Here is a 6,238-nt window from a genome sequence, read left to right on the forward strand (position 1 = left end):
TTCAATTTACAGAATTGTAACTTAGCTTAAATAATTTCTGAAAGAGTATAAAGTAATATATAGTTTATCATCAATCGTATACTCAATCCTTCCTCGACTGGACATATCAGTCGATCATAGACCATGTAAATCGATGGGTCATCAATTAAATTAAAACAAATAATAACATATTTTGGGGCTGGTGGAAGAAAATAATTTAATTAAAAAAGATTTAAATATATTATCACGTGTTTTTTAGCTGGTGAAAGAAAATAATTAAATTAAAAATGATTTAAATAGATAGTCACATATTTTGGAACTGGTGGAAGAAAATAATTAAATTAAAAATAAATTTAAATAGATAATCACATATTTTGGGGCTGGTGGAAGAAAATAATTAAATTAAAAATGATTTAAATAGATAATCACATATTTTGGGGCTGGTGGAAGAAAATAATTAAATTAAAAATGATTTAAATAGATAATCACATATTTTGGGGCTAATGGAAGAAAGTAATTTACTTAAAAAAGATTTAGATAGATAATCTTGGAGTGGTGGTGACACTTAATAGACCGTCATAGATCATGACCTATGTCAGCCATCGATTAGTCTGGTCTACCATAGACCTACACATTTAGTAGTGCATCGATTGATATCATGATTATGCATAGACCACGATGATCTATGTACACTGTTATAGACCATCACTTGATGTAGTTAAAAAATGAATAAATAAATTAAAATAAATGTAGTGTGGATTTCTACACATATGAAGGAATGTAAACAAGTCACATAATCATATTAGAGTTTAAACAAATTAGGGGGGTGAATTAAGGAGTGCGTGGATGGGTAGTGGTTGAATGTTCAATATCCTAAGAGTAATGTTTGTCAAAGCACAAGTGTATTGAGGATGATGATTGTTCTACCACTATCAATTCCATACACTCTTTTGATTTAGGGGTGGTGATGGAAGGAGTGTGTAATGTGTAGTCATCAAATACAATACATATCCTCAAAACATACTTGTCCTTTGACAATCATTACTCAAGGGATATTGAACATTCAACAACACATTAAACGACTTAGGATTCAAATGTCTTTTTCCCTAAGTTCCTCATCAACACAAGTGTTACTATTGATTTCATCAACAATGTCCATGACTATATTTTTTTGGTTAGCTTTAGCTCCTTTTTTCTCAACAACTACAGCTACTTCTTCATTCTCACCTTCTTCTCCTTGTTTTTTAGCATCTGCAGTAGCTGGTGCTTCTTCAGTTACCTTTTCTTCCACACCTTCTCTTTTTTCACCTGCAGTAACTGTTTCTTCCTCAACTTCTTTTTTTCGTTCACCGGCTAAGACAATTTCTTCTTCATCAGCTTTTTTTTTCCTCGCCTTCTTGTTCATCTGTTGCCGCTTCTTCTTCTGCTTCTGCAGCTGCTACTTTTCCACCTTCTTCTTGACTCTTATCTTCTTCCATTTCTTCTTCATCATCCTTCTTTTCTTCTTCTTTTTTCTCTTTTGCCACAACAGAGGCTAACTCATCCATTTTGCTTTTTTTCTCCTTCTTCATTCCTCTCCGGTTTACGAAAGTCCACATGCACAGTATCATCATATTATAAAGTGTTATTGATATTTCAAGCTGAAAATTCATTAAAAACGTCAATTATTAAATGAAGTTACCTCATTCGTGTTGTCGCTTATCCTTTTCTTTTTTCTTCATTCTTTTCTCTTTGATATAGGCAGCAATATCCAACACCGCTTCCTCCGCAATAACACACTTATGAAAATCCCCCAGAATGAGGTTCTCGCTGCATCTTTGGAGGTGCTCGGAGAATCATCATCACCAACGCGTACTCCAATGGAATTACCACCCAAATCCCTGTCATCATCACCGTCCTCATTTGAAGTAAGGACAGTCACCCCCTTCTAACTCTTTCTTCAAGCCATCGAAGATGTTATTCTTTACCTCGTCCGTATATGACTCAAACGTAATCATGTAATCCATCTTCGTCTCACAAACAGTAGGGAGGATGTACGGATGCACGTTTTACAAAATATCAATTAACAATTACATAACATTTGATACAATGGTAGTATTATTGCATAATAGAAAATAAGTTCATGCCTCGGTAACTTTTCCTTTATACTTGAATGGGTCGCCTTCGATTATCTTGTCACTTTTTGTAGTGTGCCATATGAGGATGCGGGGAATGGAAAGGGCTCATCCATTGATTTTTCAGCAAATTCTCTAAGATGAGAAAAGGAATCATAGATCCAAATCTGTAAGCAGTACAACAGCGAAAAAAATAACTCAGAGTCTATGACAGAGTATAAATAAAATGAGAATCTACGATAAACTCACTAAAGGGTTTATGGTAGATACCATGAATGCCCAGGGAAATCTGAATAGAGCATAGGATGCCTTCTGCTTCTCATCAAATACTTTCTTTTACTTTTTCAGGTCACTTTTCTTCTTCAGATAATTCATGGTCAGTTGAAATGTCTCTTTCCCCCAGGGATACTTCTCGAAGAAACTCAAAGAATCGACCATTCGAATTAGTTTTGTGTCGACAGCCTTCATCGAATCTTTTACAAGAAACATGGTGTGTAAGAATCACAGTAGACAACACTTGAACTTCTGGTCCTCGTTCAGCTTATTCCCTTTGATCATGTGTAACAAGTTGGCCGCCGTGATGTTTTTATTTTTTGTCACCATAAAACAAAAATTGTCCCCCTTTACTAACACCTTCTTCATTTTTTATTCAGCGGGGTATGATGAGCAGTCCATCTCCGTGATCAAACAAAACTCTTTCAAGCCAAAATAGGCAAGCTTGTTGTTAACGCAGAACCACATCTTATGACGCATCTTATCGTTCTTGACACGTCGCAACAGCAAATAATGGACCAACTGCTCATTGAACTTGAGATGTTCTGGAAAGTTTCTCAGGTATCCAAAATAGGACTGCTTGAATCTTTTCTTCAATTCTTGGTTGACAAGAACTTGCTCAATTTTGATAAGCAACCATTCTTAATCTGACCGATGTCTTTGCCGGGAAAGATCCGACCTCATCAACTATCGTTTGAAGATCACACCGCTCCACGGAAACGCACCTTGAAAAATATGGCACGGACAAGGGATCATTATCCCCATCATCACTATTTCTCCCACTTTCCTCGCTCTCTTTACTATCACCATTGGCACTTCGCTTGGCAACATCTTCACTAGACTCGATGTAGTCGCTTATCTCCTTTAACTTCGAATCTAATTCGGACACCGACTCTTCAATTTTCTTTCTTTTTGAGACATTTTCAACTGCCTCAGCTTTTCTTTTTCTACTGCTACCAGTAGAATCAGAAGCGGTACCGGCTTTACGTTTAGGAATGATGTATTTTTTACCCATTTTCAACACAATCTACACCTGAAGAACAAATTTCCCATTTTCAGTTCATAGACCACAAGTCTATCAACAGAAATAACTAAAATGACCACCCACCCCCCCTCCAAAAAAATAATAATTAACAAACACTCCACCATTAAACAGTGCACTACACAAACATACAATAACTGAACCAAAAACAATTGCTAAAAATCAAACTAGTGCACCTAATCAAACTAATTAGCTATTAATATTTCCATCTTCATTATTTCAGCAATCATGTTTTAAAAGAATTCCATATGTCTGAAAATTGATTTCAATCTAGGGCATTCTCATTTCATAGACCACGGGTCTACGGATAGATCACGGATCTACGAACAGAAACAGGTCACTGTTCAGATCAAAATGCAAAAATAACTCTTCAAATAGCAATTATTTCACCATTCAACACTTCGTTGCTAAAAAAAACCACGATTAAACCAAAACACCAAATTCAAAAAAAAAAAATTCTTACATCACTACGAATCGATTAGCAAAAAAAATCGTTTAAATGGATCTAGAAATAATCTAAACTTGTTTTTAACTAACCTTGCGAAGCAACAACGACCCCTTAGCAGCTGGAGAAGAAGACGAAACAAAAATAACGTTTTTGGGAGAAGAAGTTTCAAAAGCGGGAGTTGAAAATTGAAGAGGATAGAGAGAGTTTTTTTATTTATATTGGAATAAGTGGAGGGTTTAGGTGTATTATATTAAATTTGTAAAGTTATAAAAATGATGAATTGGTTCCACTTTTTCCACTTTTTACCCCCTAAACCTAAAAAATAAATTAAAAAAATAATTACGTGAGCATTTGATAAATTAGTTTTGGAAGGTGCCTTCTTTGCTAATTATTCCCGACTATTTACTTATCGTCAAATAGAATAGGAAAGCATGGTAAGTGTCACCCTTTTACATGCAATCATATATACTAAGTTTGCAATTATTTGATGAAAGCTTAAACATCATTATTAACAATAAAATTCTGATAATTGCACGTGCATGTCTATGTTAAGATAGATGGGAAGTTCTAAATTTCAAAATGCATGCAATTCTTGAAGAAACTTTTAATACCAAAAACTTGTCAAATGTCAATCCACAATAACAGTAATTAATATCTTCAATTCAACATTCATTCACCTAGAAAAATATTAGTGGTACTGACTACTGCCAACTGCTAAGTCTATGTGACAATATAATCTAGCTAATGCTTGTTCTTGTTACGGCCAACGGGTTTTGTTGCCTCATAAATATCAACAATTGATCGAAACTTTCGTTTATTCACGCAGCCCATTTTATCCACCATTTCTCCATCTGAATTCACTTCTGGATAATATTTTAATCTGATGATAATCAAGTTAAAAACAAGTAAATTAGAGACTGATGGGATGTCTATAAATTAAAACATGAGATCATCTCATGTAGCAAATAATACACTTACATTTTTGCATTCTTTTTGTTAGTTCTTTGACTGAGATATCAGTATTCGGAATTTTTCCCGCTGGGAAACTCCAATTATATTCATCTTCAACCGGTGAGAGCCTATCAGTACACTTTAAAGCAAGGAAGCTTGATCAGATATAATTCAAAAAAAAAAAAAAGTTATAAAAGTTTTTATTTTGTCAAATAAAAGGCAATTCTTTTTTTAATATATCGCGTATAAAGTTTCAATACTGACTGAAAAGGAGGAAATTGGGACAAAGTAAACATTGTTGAACAATAGTACAAAATAGTTATACTCCCTCAGTTCCACAATAAGTTAATTGTCGGATTTTGGCACACATGTTAAGAAAAAAAAAGCAAAGACATGAATTTATCATGTTTTTCCATTTTTACCCTCTTCAAAAAGCAAAACACATGATGCATCAATCCCAATGCACATTTAATGGAGGGTAAATTTGAAAAAAAAATTCAACATTTACCTTGAATTGTGAACCATTCACTTATTTTGAAACACTAAAATTGCTCCAACAATTCACTTATTGTGAAACGGAGGGAATATGTAATATGCTAGTACCGATCGATCTTAAACAAAATTGTAGGCATCAAAATACTTTATCAATGGACTGCAAACATTTTTTTTTTAACTTTTCAATGCAGTGTTGTCTATATGTCGAATTAACAATTCATAAATACATAGTGAAATTAACAAGTCCAAAATTACAGGAGATACGTAGACTGATCTGACATAAACACCATCTTCATAAAAATATGTCCCAAAACTATACTACTGCATTTCATACAACTAACAAGTGATAGTAATAAGAAAATAAAGAGGAGGCCATGCATGAATATTCACCTTGTAGAGGTCAGTGATGGAGCGGAATTTTATCTTCTTCTTCTTCGATATTCCTTTCTTCACATGGTGGCCTTCTTCATCTCTAACCGGAAGTTTCGAGCCACTTCCGGCGTCATTATCCTTTTAAGATATACGTATAATGATTCACACATAGCAATATATATGTTATGTTTGAGAGAAGAGAAGAAAAAAGAGATATTGATCGATAATCTTAAATTATACGTACAGATTAATTCTTAGAAGACCCATTATACAGTACCCTTCAAAATTGATATTATCACAAAAATGAGATGATGATCAATAACATATACTAAGCCCATATTTATTAATTTGCTGCTTGCTTCTCGAATATTTGTTGAATCATCAAGCTTTACCATGAAAATTACTGAATAAACGTGTATAATCGATCTCACAAGTGGGCCTGAGGAGGTAGGTAGAAAAATTGTTCCCCATAGTTTCTATCGGTTCAAGTAAAACATTTCAAAATAGGTTTTGAATAAAGGAAATACATTATTAGTGAAGAAGCCATGTTGAAAACGAAAAAAA

The 6,238-nt window shown here is 33.8% G+C and overlaps 1 long non-coding RNA gene across 1 annotated transcript; it reads right to left on the minus strand.

Annotated features, from left to right (window-relative positions):
* Positions 1-4,422: 4,422 nt before the first annotated feature.
* LOC107879883 lies at positions 4,423-6,232 on the minus strand. The gene is made up of 3 exons (XR_007043693.1): positions 5,693-6,232; positions 4,835-4,946; positions 4,423-4,736 (listed from the first exon to the last, which is right to left on the minus strand). It is a non-coding gene; the product is annotated as an uncharacterized LOC107879883 (long non-coding RNA).
* Positions 6,233-6,238: the final 6 nt, after the last annotated feature.

The sequence above is a fragment of the Capsicum annuum genome, chromosome 8, assembly GCF_002878395.1.
Source record: "Capsicum annuum cultivar UCD-10X-F1 chromosome 8, UCD10Xv1.1, whole genome shotgun sequence".
Lineage (NCBI taxonomy): Eukaryota > Viridiplantae > Streptophyta > Magnoliopsida > Solanales > Solanaceae > Capsicum > Capsicum annuum.